Here is a 17,714-nt window from a genome sequence, read left to right on the forward strand (position 1 = left end):
GAGTTCTTTTTCAGTGGTACAATAATTTTCCTCTGACTTATTCAGAGTCCAAGAAGCATAAGCAATTGGCCTGTCTTTACCAATCTGGCCCTGAGATAGCACTGCTCCTACTGCGAAGTTACTAGCGTCGGTAGTGAGAATAAATTCCTTAGTGTAATCCGGGTAGGCTAGAATAGGTTCCATTGTAACTAAAGATTTACACTTCTCGAAGCATGCTATTTCTTTGGATGTAAATTGGAACTCAGATTCTTTGCGAAGTAATTGTGTTAGAGGTTTAATCATTTTGGCAAAATCTCTAATAAATCGTCGGTAGTACCCAATAGTGCCTAAAAATTGTTTAAGCTCCTTTTCAGTTTTCGGCACTGGCCATGTCTTAATTATTTCTATTTTATCGGAGTTTGGTCTAACGCCATCTTCAGACACTGTGTGTCCTAAAAATTGAACTTCTCTTCGGAAAAAGTAACATTTTTCAATTTGAATTTTTAGTCTAGCATCTTTCAATTTCTGAAAAATTTTACGAATATCTTTGACATGATCTTCTAATGAACTAGAAAATATAATTATATCGTCCATATAGACGAGACAACAAATTCCAATAAACTCCCTTAAAATTGCATCCATCACTCTTTGGAATGTTGCCGGGGCGTTTTTAAGCCCAAAAGGCATCCTAGTAAATTCAAATTTCCCTGATTTTATTGAAAAAGCAGTTTTCTCTATGTCTTTTTCTTCCATTTGAATCTGATGAAAACCAGACACGAGATCAGCTATAGACACATCGTAACACACTTCGGAAAGCCAAACCACACCATTGTAACACATTCATTATAACACATTCAGCAAATCAGATCATACCATAGCACCGCAACCGGAAGAGTTCAGGCCGTCCATTCAAACAAATAACAGCCGTGACACACTTATCAAAAACAACCGAAACGGGCAACATAAGCAATTCAAGCGTTACTGCAGCAAAGTGGAGAAACAGAGAACGCATAGCAACTTATTGCTAAAAGCGCAGTGTAGGCAAAGATCGACGAACGCACCCGTTCGCACAGTTTATACTTTCCAGAACCTTCGTAAAAACATAGACACCTCACTCCAATATAATGTATAAATTGCACCTCATATCAATAACCTTTAATTAGGACAAAAACACATTCCAAAACCAAATGTACGAAACTTATTGAGTATAAATAAAACCAAATCCGACCGTGGCAAGTCAGATTCGTTCGGACTGCCAAGATAGGACGTTACACTTCCTAATACTTCGCCTTCCAACTTATTTCAAGAGTTTAGTTATGTCCCCCTGCCCAAGGTAAGGCTTCTAAACTCCAACGTTTCCAGTAAGGGAAACCTCCTAAAGGTTTCTATGATCGCCTGGACGATCAAGTGTCGAAAAGTCCGCTTCGAACAAAGTGTTATTCAACCTCGATACTTGTCAGCGAAACACTGACCTACCGCGATGGTACGCGTTGATCAGTTGTACCGTTGTACGCTCATCAGATTACATGGCGACCGTATCAAAAACCGAACATACTATATGGCGACCATAGCTATCTCCAAACCTACTACAAATTGTAGAAAAATAGCTAGCTCGTCCTAATTTATCTAAAGGCCGGGCTACATTGATCGTACTTCGTAGCGTAATTTCGATTTTCACTAGCGCATCTTGCGGCGGCTGACCGAAGCATTTTGCCAAACAATTTGTAGCCGCTTCAGAAAATATGTTATTTTTCCATGTTTTTTACTTAAACTGGTCTGGAAAAGCTATGCAATTGATAGATAAATATGTTGTGCAAGTATTTCAGCCATTTTCGCATCAAAAAACGATGAAAAAACAACTTAAATTTGAGATCCGGCATGACCATTCCCTCGACGACCAAAAAAAGCTTCCACCAGCTTCCGCCAGATGCGCTAGTGAAAATCAAAATTACACTACGGAGTACGGTCAATGTAGCCCGGCCTTAAGATATCAGTGATATTCTGAATGGGATATTTGTCTGAAATAGTATTATTATTGAGTTTACGATAGTCAACTACTAGACGATATTTCTTTAACCCTGTAGCGTCAGCCTTTTTTGGGACTATCCATACTGGTGATGTGTATGAGGAAATTGATTCCCGTACTATACCGTCTTTTAACATTTTTTTCACCTGGTTTTGTACCTCGCTTTCAAAAACTTGGGGGTATCGATATGATTTTGTATGGATGGGAATGTTATCTATTGTTCTTATATTGTGCTTGATAGCATGAGTAAATGTGAGTTTTTCATTTTCAAAGTGTATTATTTCTGTATGCTCATCAATTAGAGATTGTAATGCCTTTTGTTCCTGTTGGGAAAGATAATTGTCTATTACTTTAAACTTTTTTTCAGACAGCTCAGAAGGTCCTTCTGTTTCTACAAATTCTTTTTCGTGCAGATGAAGCTTATTGAAGTTAGTTTGTGGATCCATATTATTATTATTTTTTACTGCAACTAGTGCGCTTGTTCCATCACTACTGTAAATTCCTGGCAGAATGTAATATGGTCCACAACCTGTTTCTTCACCAACAACAAGATCGTTTTTACTTTTTGTTTCAATTTTGATGAAATGTACTTCGTCGGTATTGTTAATAGTCTGATAGTCTGGATATTTCTTTTTAAGTTGATATTCTTTCTTTCCAATCTTAAGCATGTTTTTCCCTATGTCAAAATACGCATCAAGGTCTCGAAGTGTTTCAAAGCCTATCAATCCATCAAAATAATCGTGAAAATGAAAAATGTAAAATTGAATTTTCTTGTTAATGTTAAAGATGTCGAGCAGCAATGATTTTTTAATTGCATGTTTTCCATTAATGTTACTAACTAAAATGCCATTTTCGTCTAAACAATTTTAAAAATTTGCCTTTTTGGGTATTATGTAATTTTTGTTCGACCCTGTATCCACCAAGAATTTAAGGCTTCCTTCGGTTGAGATTATTTCCAGATAAGGAATGAAATTATTTTTTCTAATATTTGGAATTTTTCGATTAGAAATATTTGACCAATTTAATTCGCCTACCTCATTTGAGTTATGTTCTGTACCAGCTTCATGGCTATTGACCTGCATTTTTGATAACATTGTTCTCATGGTTACATCGTCATCTCTCTTACTCATCGGTTTAAATTTATCTGATCGTGTACGGTCGTAGTTTGAGACAGGTTTGTTACCGCGTATTGCATTTCTCTGTGTTTGTGATGTGCTGGTGTAATTCGTACTCTTTCTATACGCCGCGTTCGTGTACTCTTTTAGCACTGAAAAAGCCTCATCCAAATTTATCGGTTTACAGCTTCTAACATGTGACGCTAGTGGACCATCTAGTCCATCGACAAAACGCGTTAGTGTTAGTAAGATAATGAACTTATTCATTGCCTGGCTGGGATCTTTGTAGTCTTCGGTATTTGCAGTTACAGATTTTATGCGTGTATCGAGTTTTTTTAGGGTTTGATAAAACTCCGTTAGCGTTTTATTCCCATGTTGTTCGTAAAAAAGTGATTGAACATATGACGTGAGATCTCGTTTTTCACCGAAGCAATTCTGTAACGTTTCTTTTATCTCTGGCCACGTGTTAAAGTTCCCTGCAGCTATCAAAGCTTCTCTCGCTTCTCCTAATATTTTGCTCTTCACTGCTCGAACAATAAGTTCGTACGTTTGTGTGCCCTTATAGGTGTCAAATAGATTAAGCGTTGCTTCGGTATCTTCTATCCAAGCTTGTGTCTCGTTTTTGTTACCATTAAATATTGGTAAATTTTTTATAGGATCTGGCGTTTTAAAGGAAAGCATTGGATCGTCTTTTACAACCGCCCTCATCTTATTCATTTCTTCGACTAGGCTATTCTGTGTATCGGTTAAACACCTTATGTGTTCCAAGAGCTCTTCTTGGGTGAAATTATTTTCTTGATTCATTGTGTGTGGTGGATTTTGCACTTTTTATGTCACTCGTGTCGCTCTACTTACACGCTTTGTTTGTGCTTGTAGTTGTCTGTCGATGTAGTCTCTTCTCTTTTGTGCGTAGGTGGTACGCTGTCTCTCAGCAAATTCCGTGCTTGTACGCACTCCGCTCTCGAGCAATTTGTGTCCTTCGCTTTGATTCTCTCTGGAACTCCGCTGATATGCTCTCAGGGATGGATAAACCGGGATGAGAAAGGATGCTTGTTCGCTTTACGACTGCGCCAGTTATGAAGATAAAAGGTATGCGTCCGTCTGCTTCGAGTGCTCAACTCCGAATGCTCTATATTTCTCTTCAATCTAATCTTTATCCTAGTATAATCATGTTCTTAACACTATCGCTTACAAATGTCTGCATAACGTACATGTACATATACATGTTTTGAGTGCGAGTTTGGCAAACGTTCTATGAGAGAATGATATCTAAATTCCATAATTATAACTTCCTTGGTTTGTTGACATCGTGAGTTTTAAAGCTTCTACGGTATTTTTAATTGCGTGTTTGCTCAGCTTGATCATTACGTTTGTCGTACAAAGTTAAGGAACATCTGTATAAAATATAGGCACTTTCAGATTACGATATAAAAAAGTTAACATGCTTGAAATGAGCATTACACTATTACCAAGTGGGGTGTCGATTTTACCCCCATTGGCCGCACAAGTTTTAGTGACATTTTATATTATCTGGTTTAATATAAAAATTACGCCCTTTGGTACAAAACTAATCAAAAGTGTTTATAAAGTAATACTATTAACACGGAAACTATAATTTTGTTGAATAAACGCCACAATTCCTTAAGTCCCAGACGTAAAAACTTACATCGGCTGTCAATCAGAACCACCATGTGTTTATGTTGTTGTTTTTTGCCAATTGACAGGTTTCTGGTCAGTGAAATGTGACCTAAATATTCGAAGCAGTTTATATAAATAATGTATAATATATGAGTGATATCAAGCGATGTTTAATGTCTTCTGTGGTAATCGTGCCTCTGATAATACTTGCCATGATTAAACCTTTTCTAAAACTTCGTAATCCAAGCGTTACGATTGAAACGGTATACCAGGTTATGTAGCCTTTCTTCACATGTTCCATGAAATCGCCATCCCTATTCCATGCCACCTCAATGTGGGCCTACCACGCCTACTATGTCCTTGTGGACGGCCTAAAAGACTGTACGGGCTGAGTCGTCCGTTTCCATGCGTACAACATGGCCAGCCCTCCGGAGCCTGGCGAGCTTGATACGCTGGACGACAGTGAGGTCGCCGTACATCTCGTACAGCTCGTCATTATAGCGGCTCCTCCATTGTCCTTCCATACATACGGGGCCAAGTATCCTTCTGAGCATCTTCCTCTCGAACGCGACTAAGAGGGTTTCGTCAGATTTGGAAAATGTCCATGTCTCAGAGGCGTATGTGAGTACCGGAACTATATAGCTACTATATAGGTTTTGTCCGGCGCGACAGGTTCTTTGAGGTGAACTGATTTTCAGGCTGCAGAATGACCGGTTGGCAGCCAGCATCCTTGCGCGCAACTCAGCTTCCATGTTATTGTTGTTGCTGACCTTTGACCGAAGATAGGCGAATTGTGGGACGACTTCCAAAGTGCTTTCACCTATCTGTACGTCACGCCTACGTAAATTCTGATTCTTTATTGGCAGGCCGGCTAATGTTGCCACCATCAGTTTGGTCTTTGCCTCTTTGCCAAAGTTTGGTCTTTGATTCCATAAGTCTCCCCCCTCGAGCCCCGGATAGCCCTCTCTAGCGCCAGGTTGAATAGGAGACAGGCAAGTCCGTCCCCCTGGCGCAGACCCTTGGTGGTAGCAAAAGGTCCTGAGAGTTTTCCATCCACCCTCACCTGGCAAGTGACGTTGGTCATAGTCATTCTAACTAGCCTTATCAGTTTGACCGGGATTCCAAAAGAGCTCATAGCGTCATACAGTTTTACCCTGACTATGCTATCAGATGCGGCTTTGAAGTCAATGAAGAGATGGTATGTGTTGTGTCTGTATTCAGCCATCTTCTCCAAGATCTGCCGTATGGTGAAGATCTGATCAGTGGTTGATTTTCCGTTTCGGAATCCTCTTTGATAGTTTCCGACTATCTCTTTTACGTGCAGGACAAGGCGATCTTGAAGGATCAGGGAGAATATTTTATAGGCAGTATTCAACACCGTAATACCCCTGTAGTTGTTGCAGTTCAACCTATCTCCCTTCTTGTATATGGGGTAGATGATGCCGAGATTCCAATCACAAGGCATCGATTCGCTATCCCACTGTAGCATATCTGGTTTACAGAACTTATTACAATACACACTATCAGCTATAGACACATTGTAACACACTTCGGAAAGCCAAATCACACCATTGCAACACGTTCATTATAACACATCAGAAAATCAATCCACGCCATAGCAACACACTCAGACCATATCGTTCATAGAAAAACAATTGAGACACATTAATCGAGAACAACCGAAACGCTCAACATAAGCAATTTAAGCGTTACTGTAGCAACATAGACAAACTGAGAACGCATAGCAACTTATCGCTAAAAGCGCTGCGTAGGCAAAGATCGACAAACCAACCCGTTCCTTGGCTAGAACAGTTGAAACTTTCCAAAACCTTTGTAAAAACACAGGCACAAATTGGCGGACACCTCACTCCGATACAATGTATAAATTGCACCTCATATCAATAACCTTGAATTAGGACAAAAACACATTCCAAAATCAAATGTACGAAACTTATTGAGTATAAATAAAACCAAATCCGACCGTGGCAAGTCAGATTCGTTCGGACTGCCAAGATAGGACTATGCCCATCCAACATCTATCGACTTCTCATTTAAAGAGTTTAGTTATGTCCCCCTACCCAAGGTAAGGACTCTAAACTCCAACGTTTCCAGTAAGAGAAACCTCCTAAAGGTTTCTATGATCGCCTGGACGATCAAGTGTCGAAAAGTCCGCTCGAACGAAGTTTTATTCCACCTCGGCTCATGTCAGTAAAAACTGACCTACCGTGACGATACTTGAGGTACACTGGTACGCTCAACACATTACACCACACCTCAGTAATAATTTGATGAATCTCGTTTTCTAGTCGTGCACCTCCGTTCTTGACCAGTTCAGCTGCAATTCCGTCGGTTTCGGGTGCCTTGTTATTTTTCAGCCGATGGATAGCCTTTCGTGTTTCCTCTATGCTAGGTGGCAGTAGAATGACACTACCTGCTAGTGGCGCTTCTAGCTGTTCATTAAAATGGTCGTTGAGTAATTCATCAAAGTACTGAGCCCACCGCGAGAGGACCTCTGGCTGGTTACTAACCAGATCTCCACCCTTGTTGCGACAGCAGGTTACCTTAGGTACAACGTTGTTTCGGTGACCTGCTATCGCTTGGTAAAACTTTCGTGTCGGTCCGTACGCCTCTCTGGTTTGCTCGAGTTCCCGCATGTTTTGCTCTTCCAAAGTATGCTTCTTGGAGCGGTGAACTCGTTTCTCTTTGCGTCTGAGCCGTGAATATTTCTCTGCGCATGCCCGCGTTCTATGCCGTTGCTAACACGTGGTCGATCTGGTTGAGTGTTACTCCATCCGGGTGCGCCCATGTAACCTTGTGGGTTCTTGAGCGCAAATTTGGTACTTCCAACAACCAGATTGTTCGCTGCGGCGAACTGGACTAATATACTACCATTATCGTTATTGTGCTCATGCAGACTGTGACAACGAGTGTATTGGCTGTACATTGGGTCCCTATCGACTTTTGCGTTGAAGTCCCCCAGGATGATTTTGAGGTCATGCCTGGGGCACGCATCTATGATTCTAGCGAGGCGGCCGTAAAACAGGTCCTTCTCTTCTTCCTCTTTCAATTCAGTAGGGGCGTGAACGTTTATGAGACTTATATTATAGAATTTGCCTCGCATGTGCAGGGTGCATAGCCTATCGTTTATAGCCTTGATCCATGATTGCGGGTTTAAACCGGGGACCTTGGGCGAAACCCGTTCCGAGCACGCGGTGGCGGTCGTGGCAGCTGTAGTAAATGTCGTAGCAATGCTTGCCACGCCTGTTGTGCACACCGTTCCCTAACCACCGAATCTCTTGTAGAGCTACGAGGTCCATGCTCAGTGTGGCTAGGGCATCATCAAGTTTTTTCAAGGCTCCGGCTTCGCTTAGAGTGCGTACGTTCCATGATCCCATTTTGAGAGTAGTCCTGGGGCATTGCGTAGGGTCGGTATCGTTGGGTCCGTTTCGAAAGTGTGCCCGAAAAAGTGTGCCGCAGTCTTGCGATCCAAATCCGCAGATCCCGGTATCGTCAACGTTTTCAAGTATCGTTCCGCAGTCTTGGGATCGACTCACGCCGATTCATCAAAGTGTCCTGCGGTCTTTAGTTCTAACGGAAAACCCTGTATTCCTGAGTGCAGATAATGGCTATAACGGTGTTGAGTGCCACCTATAAGATTCTCCTTCACGTCAAAGTAAAAAAAAATGATCAAAAACTATCAAAAAGCATTCCAAAACAGAAAATCAACCAATGCTTAGATCTTCACCATACGGCAGATCTTGAAGAAGATGGTATAATTGAGACACAACACATACCATCTCGTCATTGATTTCAAAGTCACAACTGATAGTATAGTCAGGATGAAAATGCATGACACTATGAGCTCTTTTGAAATCACAGGCAAACTGATAAGGCTAGTTAGAATGACTATGACCAACGTCACATGCCAGGTGAATTGGATGGAAAACTCTCAACGCCTTTTGTCACCACCAAAGGTCTGCGATAGGGGAGCGGACTTGCCTGTCTCCTATTCAATTTGGCACTAGAGAGGGCTATCCGGGGCTCGAGGGGGGAGACTTATGGAATCATCTTCTATAAGTCCACTCAGATCCTGGCATACACTGATGATAACGCGGATTTCATTCCATAGAAACGAGAACGATCCCCACCGTGTATAACAGGATGGAATCTGAGTTGCGCGCAAGGATGTTGGCACCCAAACGGTCACTCTATAGCCTAAGAAAACAGTTCACCAAAAACAACCTGTTGCAATGGACGTTACTGAGTACCTTTATAGTAGCAGTACTAAGATAGGCCTTTAAGATATGGGTACTGTCCGAATCTAAATGAACCACCTAGGTCGCGGTGGAGAGGAAAATGTTCATAAGGATTTTTGGCCCCTTATAGATAGAATGACAACGGAGGAATCGATGAACGGCAATCTCATTGTCGTACAGCGTATCAAGTTTGCCTGCGTGGACAAGATGGCGTGGAGTCGTTCACCATTAAGGCCGGAATAATGGATTGGTAGGCACGAGACCGTGAGCAGTTTCGAACAATCATTCAGCCGATAGCGCCGGATATGTAAAGTAAGTAGGTAAGAGAAGAGCGTTAAGTTTTGGGTTTAATTTAGTTGTCTTTGTCTTTATGTATATTCGAAACCGTTATCACTTTCAAGCTTCTTTTACAAATTGTTATTTTTTTACTCGACATAATGCAATTTTGCTAATCACTGAGGTGAGTAAAACATGGCTTAGATGATTTTTGTTTATTTACACATTTCAAAAAAATATTAGATAGAAACAGTTATTCATCTCGAGACGCAATAAACCAAAATGATGGCATTTTTATGATTTTTGCTCGTCTTTTCTGTTTCTTGGCAACACAGGACAAATTAAAAGGCTTCAGATGTTGTAAACCTATACTATGGGGATATTTTTGCGGTGCCGACGTATACCGTCTGTTGTTATACTAGATATGTTTCAATAGATATTTGTAGAACTTGTATCAGATCATCACCTTATCGGCCAGAGCATGGACTCCGTTCGCCGAAAAAATACATATGAAAGAGGCAACATAAGTTCAAGAGTTTGAGTACGAATGACCAATCGAATTTCATTTGAACTAGTACGCTGTCTCAGTTTGGGAGAGCACAACGAGATTCACTCATTGGAGATTGTAAGTGGCCATTTGCCATTATGTTAGCTTCTCCTCCTTTGGATTTTTGTCTATTATATTGTACATTTCATCTTGTCACCTGGCTTAGTGTAGCTCATGTAGCTTAACTCATTATTTTTAATAAATTTAATGTAAGATTCTCAATATTCTAACAAATTAATCAATACATTGATAAATATCAATATACGTAACTAAAGTTAAAAAAATGCTATAAAATATCTTTATTTGTGATAGTGCACTAAACTGCAGATGAAGAAAATCATAAAGAATTATGACAGTCACCAAACGTAAAGCCGTTTTTCTACCAGAAAAGAAAAATGCACTTCTCAAATCAGATTGTGGTTCGAAAACTCAACAAACGACAAAAAACATGCATATGCAATAAAAAAACACGGTAAAGAGAAATGGCAGAAAGCCGATTAAATCATTCTAATTATTTTAACGATGGTTTGAATGCCTAATAAAGGTAGAATAATTGAGTCGATTTGGATGCTACGGCAAGTAAAATGTAAAGTGACACTACATAAAACATCACTGAAATCAAAATAATCTGATTGCAATGTATGCAATGTAGCTTTGCCATAAAAAAATACATTCACCTTTCGTCACAGTTCTTGGATCGACATAACATAAACGTTTTACTGAATTAAATAAATTGAGTAAAATTAATTTATGTTACCAACAGTACACCTGGTTCACAATTATTACGTTCCTTTTATCGAAATGCAAATAAAAGTTTCACTTTTTTTCAATATTTCAATAGATTTAAATAAGGATTTAAGAACAGTACCAAGCGGGACCCTCTCATACTATACAAATATAAGTTTAAATATAACATAAGCCGTGTCTCATAACACTTAATTTGATTTGCGGCCGTCTTCATACCACCCATCCGTTGGTGAAAGGAAAGAAGGAATAATTATTTTTTGACTCTCCTCTCCAATCATCGAATCGGGAAAAAGTACACATGTTGCTTGCAGGCTTTTCGATGCAATGAAAGAACGTTCAATACTTTCAACCGGTTTCAACGAAAACAACGTTTTTTATTGCATATCTCATTTTCTGCCTGTGAATTCTAGACGGTAGACGTTACTTAGGCCTTAGGAAGATGTAGGCCGAAGAAAAGCTTTAAAAGGCTGGTGAAATGTTTTTTGGAATGTCAGTTAACCATTACAATCCAATGTGCAAAGAAACGCAGTACCATGAAGCTCACACTTGCGCTGATTATAGTTGCTTCATTTGCGGGAAGTGTATCGCCAGAAGTGCTCACGTTCGGTGAATATGACAAAGCCTACAGTCTGTGCTATTACAATAAAATATTTGCCGGATCAATAAGCCCAGAAAATGTGGAATTCAAAACGGTACGCCTCAGTGATAAAACAGCAAGTGTGAAAATTTTGCATTGAAGAGTATGAATTACAAGATAATAAATAGTTCTGGTATTTTTTTCATTTCACGCCAGGCATGTGCATAAGATTACACGAGTGAAAGACAGTTTTTTTACATTTTAGTATCCAAATCCAGATTTTAGTCCTGGAGCGCACCCAGTACAAATTCGAACAAAATATTCAAACAACTTTATTTAACAAAAAAACACATCTCAAAAAAGGATAGAAAAAATAAAGTGGAACAATTTTACGAAAAAACTACTGAAGTTATAGTTCTAAACACATACAAAATTGTGAGTGACTGGAATTGAATAACACATACTGTATAAGTTGAAATTATTACTGTTTTTGATAAAGTGATCGCGTGATATTGTGGCGTAGTATGTGGCTAAGCGTGCCAAGTATGCAAATTGGTCATTTTCGCGAAATTATTTAACAATACGATATGATAACATAAGATGGATCTAGTGATGTTGATATTTTAAGGAGGCCATATCAAATTTTGAGTTAAAATTAGAAACATTAGCCGGTATCGCGAATAAATGAACACATTTTAACAATCGTTTAAAGTTAATGTTGGTTTAACCGAGTTCATTTGTTGTTCATTCCTGTTAAAATAAACGACCGTCAAAACAGTTAACGACTGCTCGATATTGCATACAGGCAAACATGGGGAAAAATTCGAGCAGTATAATTAAACGATTGTTAATTTGTATCGCATACGCTCTTGACAGTCGTTTGTTTAACGACGGCATATGACCATTCGTTTAAATTAACAAATGAACTCAATGCGTTCGCGATGCCAAATTCTGGCAATTTTTAACGACTCTGGTTAATTTTTTACGACTGTTAATTTTAAACCATTTCTTTCGCGATGCCAGCTATAGTCAGCTTTGCACATGGCGTACTTGGTCTATACAAGGCTTGAACCCATGCTCCTACGGCAGTTCATCGCTTGTTAATCTGGGTCAAAACATGATAATGTTTAGCATAAAGATGACTATGATTTTCAACATAAGGGCCCTTCAAGATTTTAGCCAGCTCTTTTATATGTTTTATATGTTGCCAGTTTTATAAGTTTGAAAGTCGGAACTAGAACCATGTTAACACTCCATACACAACCACACACAAAACTAGCCTGCGATTCAGCGTAGATTATTTTAGCTTCAAAGCTAGAAATAGATTCGAGTACATGCTCGAAAAACTGGCAAAACAAGGTGGAGTTTCATTTATCCTTAGGCGCATTAAAGAGATCCGGTGGTGGAATCTAAAACCAAAGCGTATGTAGACCATAGTGGTCTCAAAGCACGAATTTCATAACAAAATTTGAACGCCACTTTTTGACAGGACGGGTGAAAACTGTTGCTCAAACAGGTTTTCTGGTAGCTTGATGAATACACAAAACACTCTTAAAATCTTCAATCAGAAGCAGAAGCTATAAAAATCAGCCTTCTAAAGCCATACGCCTTGGGAGAAGCCTACCTGTATATTATACCTACTTTGATAACTGCTCGATAGCTGCTGTACAATGCAAACAGCTGATAAGCTGAAATTTCAGCCTACGATCTAGAAACGGAAAGGGGCCCATAATTTGAAAATCTGCTGATCATTTCCCCACAGCGAAATAACTTTGGATAGTCTACGTATGGGAGCACGGTCAATTCGAGGTTTGAACCCATGACGGGCATGTTGTTGAGTCGTACGAGTTGACGACTGTATCATGCAAAACTACTTTAGGAAAACGTCTTCTGTTTAAGTTTCATTTTACGGATCTTACACACATATATACTCCATTAGCCTTGTTTTTATGGAACTATTTCTGCTTAAAAACTCTAGTCAAATTTACTGCTTTGTATGGCAACGGAATATCGAACAGAGTTTGGCGAATCTTTTACGTGCCAATTTTGCCATCCACACGATGGCACGATTATTTGCTTGTAATCTTTTGACAGGAGCAAAGAATAGCTATGTCATTTGGTATTTAAAGTAAAATTTGTGATCCCTGCGTACAGGAAATCATCCCAAATAACCAAAATTGCGCAAGCAGTCAATTTTGGCAAGCTTAAGATCGCTGCTTGAATTCGCCTTTTGTAGTAGATAATCAGCTTCAAAGTTCCAGGCGGTCCTTCTAATTAGCGTCTAAGCAACTTCCTTATACCAGGGTGCCGGAGATTATTTTGCTTTGTTTTTTTTATTTTCAAGCAACTCGTCAACATCTAAATAAACAAAACGATGTGTGTTTTTATATGCATGTTTATTTTAAAACTTTAAATGCTCTTGAATTTCATATTATTTCACATAGTTTACCCTAAACTCACAATCACTTCACTCAATATTTCTTCTTCAATTAACTTATCTAACTTGTGCAGCAGAGATGATGATGACATGAGATGATTGACGGCAACAGTCTTTGACACTTTGACAAGAGCCAGCTCGTACCGATGTCATGCATTAAAAAGCTATAAAGTTCCACCAAGATTGGCACATCTTCTTAACAAGCCCAATTTCCATCATGAACCATACACATCAGGCTAACCAGCTGCAAGGTTCCGCAAACTACGGTCTATCTCTGAATCGGCTGATACGTACAAAGTACGACAACGGAACGATTTTTCGATGAACAGGCTCAAATTAGCTATAAAGGACGTAGCGGAACTTGGGGCAAGTATGCCACCTTAAGCATTTCAAGTTATAACTCATTAAAACATGTTTTTCAAGAGCCGATTTAAATCTCATAATCATTTTACATCTATTTCCTCACTTATAAATGAGTTTCGCTTGAAAAAAGTGCAAATAAAACAGTTTTTGAAGCGTTTTAAAAAGGGTCCAAAAAGACGTTCTTTTTTGGGCTATGGGGCAAGAGTGCCACTCGTATGGGGCAAGACGGCCACCTGGTTAAAATAACCGTATTTCTTAGATAATAGGAAATAATTACGTTTGTACCACTAGTGTATGTATTCCTACATGTATTTAGTCACCAATGAACCCTTTTTGACCACCAACTGTACCACAATATGGTTTGTTACTGTTCTGTTTTTCTGGCGTAGAATCCGCTCACAATAGCGCACCATTCCGCAGCACGCTATGAAAGATGGTGGCACACTTGCCCCAAAAGTTGTAACTTTTTTGAAATTGAATTTTTCAGTGACAAAAAAAAAAGTTTTTTTCAACTAACCCCACAAAAAATTTCACGTTTTCTCAGCTATACGGTGGTGTAAATATTTTCTCGGTTGATTGTTCGCATGATTTTTGAGAGCTTATTTGGTTGGATTAAAAAATTATAATATTCTGCTCTATTTTGAAACTCAATATAAATAAGTTCAAAACAATGGGAAATATCGATTGGTCTATATGCAATTAGGCTCAGAATACTTAGTCATTGGAAAGCAACCAACTGTATACACAATTGATCAATAAACTAAAGTTTTTAAGGAAAAATGCTTGGTGGCACTCTTGCCCCGTATGGCAATTCCGCTACTGTCTATTTGAGATGTGTCTAAGTGAGTTCGAGCAACTGCAAGATTCGAGCAGTTATTATCGGAGCGGAACAAATCCTATGAATGCTTTTTTTGTACGCACATCCTTAGTAATAGCAAATTAATAAATAGGAAGCGAATAAGCTTTTAAGCTCTCTTCATCTTTGCCAAGACGAAAGAACTCCGTTGGAGTCAAAGTCTCTCTAAAATATACAAACAACAACATTCATCTTTGGGTAACGATCTGCACGAATAAGAAAAACAATTATCAACAGACTCCACAAAATAAACGAAAAATTTACCAAAAATTTTCCACGATTGAACAAAGTGTTGTCAGTGATTTCAAAACGGTGAAAATGTTAAGAATTGCGTGTATTCATAAACGAGTCGTATCAAGGAAATACAAAAAGGTTAGCCATTGAAGAATTCTCTATCAAACAATCGTTCCGTGGAAAGCTATTGAGTTTTCAGGGTAGTTTTCATCTATTACTTATTTCGAAAATTGCTTAGGTTTCTCATAAACCCTCATACATTCCATTGTTGAGGTGTTATTCAAACAAAAATATTTTTGATAATAACATTTGTTACATGTTTGTTTTGATTAAAACGATCAGCGTGTTTATCACTAAAACAGAATATTTTTTGAGAATCACTAAAAAAGAGTAGAGGAACGTGGGGCAAAATAGTCAGGTGGGACAAAGTGGTCAGGTGGGACAAAATGGTTTAAACTGCCTTCTTATGATTGAAAAAATTGAAATACAGTGTTTAAAGCACCACTTAAAAATTTAATAACCTATAATTTCTAAATAAATAATTAAATCAGCAAAAAAAGTTTTTGTTCAAAACTATACAATTTTCTTCGACCGGCACAAAAAAGTGTAAAAATTTAGCAAATAATTACAGAAGGAAAAGAATACTTATCCAGGCACAAGTAATTTATTTATGATTTACGAGAACGAAGTAACCATTTTACATAATTTAATGTAATGTTTGTTAAATTAAAGTTTGTAAAATGTTTCACTTGGACAAAACTGGTCGGCATGTTAGCATGTTAACAAGAGCAAAGTAATGATGCTGTGGTATCGCTACGATTTATATGTATTACATACATAAAACTATGATGTAAGTATACATTATGAAAAATTACTAACAACACGTGCTTTATTGAAATATTCCAACACTATACTACATTATTTTTAAAAAATGCTTTAATACAAAACACAAATCTCTACCCTTACAATTATATCTGGATGCAACGTTGTTTTATAATTAAAAAAAAACGAAAACTTGTGGCTATAATTCTATAATAAAATGGATGACTATCAAGAAAATTTGGCTAGTGCCCGAAGTTTGGCTTTAGGAGATTAATTGTCGCTTAAATAGCTCCTTGCTACGGTTACACGTCTCAAATCTATATTTACGATTGACCAATGGTATTGGATTGAAAATTGTAGACCAAACTTGAGATATGCTGCAACCTCTTTATTGTATAGACGTTGGTCAACCAACACCAACAGCTAAATGTATACAAGCGCTAAGAAATTGTAAGATTTTGTACAATACAACCGTTATATATAGTTTAATCTTCCCTCAAAAGTACTTCAAAAGGCTTTAGAATATTATAGAATGGTCAGAATAGTATTTTATTACAGCAGAATTAAAATTGAAAAAAATCGTTTTTTTTTTTCACCTTAATAAATCGCTTATTTGAGCTAAAAAGTAAAAAAAATATTTTAGTTATTATTTCATTTCTCTATACAATTTACTAAAATAGATGATTTTTGAAATCGAAACGAAAAAAATCGTAAGGATAAATTTAACTTCTTATTCTTTGGCACAGCAACCGTTGTCGGTCAAGGCCTGCCTGGAGCACTAGTGGGCTAGGCTTTCCGTGACTAAATTTACCAACATCTTGGGGCTAAACCTCTTTTTTCATTTATTCAACGAGTCAATTGTACCTACATCCATGCTGAAAATTATCACCACATCTCAATACACACAACACGAGACAGTCAGTTTAGGCAAACAATTCCGTTCTTGCTATCTAAGTTCTAACTGTAGAACAAGTATTTGATTCACAATATGCGATCGCTTATTGCAATGGGTACGCGATACCTTTTCGAGCAAGCAATTTTGAAGAATGGCCTACTTTTAAGCGGAAATTAAGCGATCGTTCAGAATAAGGATTATTTTCGCAAAATACTTCCATCTGGTTCAATCCCATTTTTGGGCTTATTTGTGAGACTCACCCGCATCAACAGTTGTCACATAGCATTATTTAAATATACACAGAGCAAAAGCATGCTGGATTCAAGGACGCAAGCTGAGCTAAAAATACATGAAGCAAACTGCAGCTGTGTTCTGTATCGTATGCTACAGTAGGGAGAACACTAACGGACTCCAAAGTGATAACAACTTTGGAGAAGGTGATGAAAGTGAAGGGCGTGTTCTTTTATGAGGCGCCTTTAAAGTAAAGACATATAGAAAACCACAATTGCCAAAGGGAAGAATACCTCATAACGCAACGAGAAGAACACGTTTCCTGGTTTGCCTGGCACACTTTCAGTATTTCCTGAAGATTGTCAATCCATATGCAAGATAGGTCAACTGTTCCAATTATTGTTGTGATATTTTCTCTTAATATAATATTGCCCCTGTAGCACCGTTGGGAAATCACTAAAACCCTTTGAACAAAAGTTCTCCCATGCGCAGGGATCACAATATTAACATTAGATACCAATATATACATTTTTTTCTGTGCACGTGTCAAAAGATTACATTCGAAGATTCGTACCATCCAGCCTACAGCCCATGGCAAAACTTGCATAAAAAAGACTAAATGAACTGGGAAATGGTGATTTTGAAAGGAGTTTTTTAAGCAGAAATCGATCCATGAAAAATAAGCTATTGCCATTTTCAAATCAACAAATGAATA

The sequence above is a fragment of the Anopheles coluzzii genome, chromosome 3 (genome assembly GCF_943734685.1).
Source record: "Anopheles coluzzii chromosome 3, AcolN3, whole genome shotgun sequence".
Taxonomy (NCBI): Eukaryota; Metazoa; Arthropoda; class Insecta; order Diptera; family Culicidae; genus Anopheles; species Anopheles coluzzii.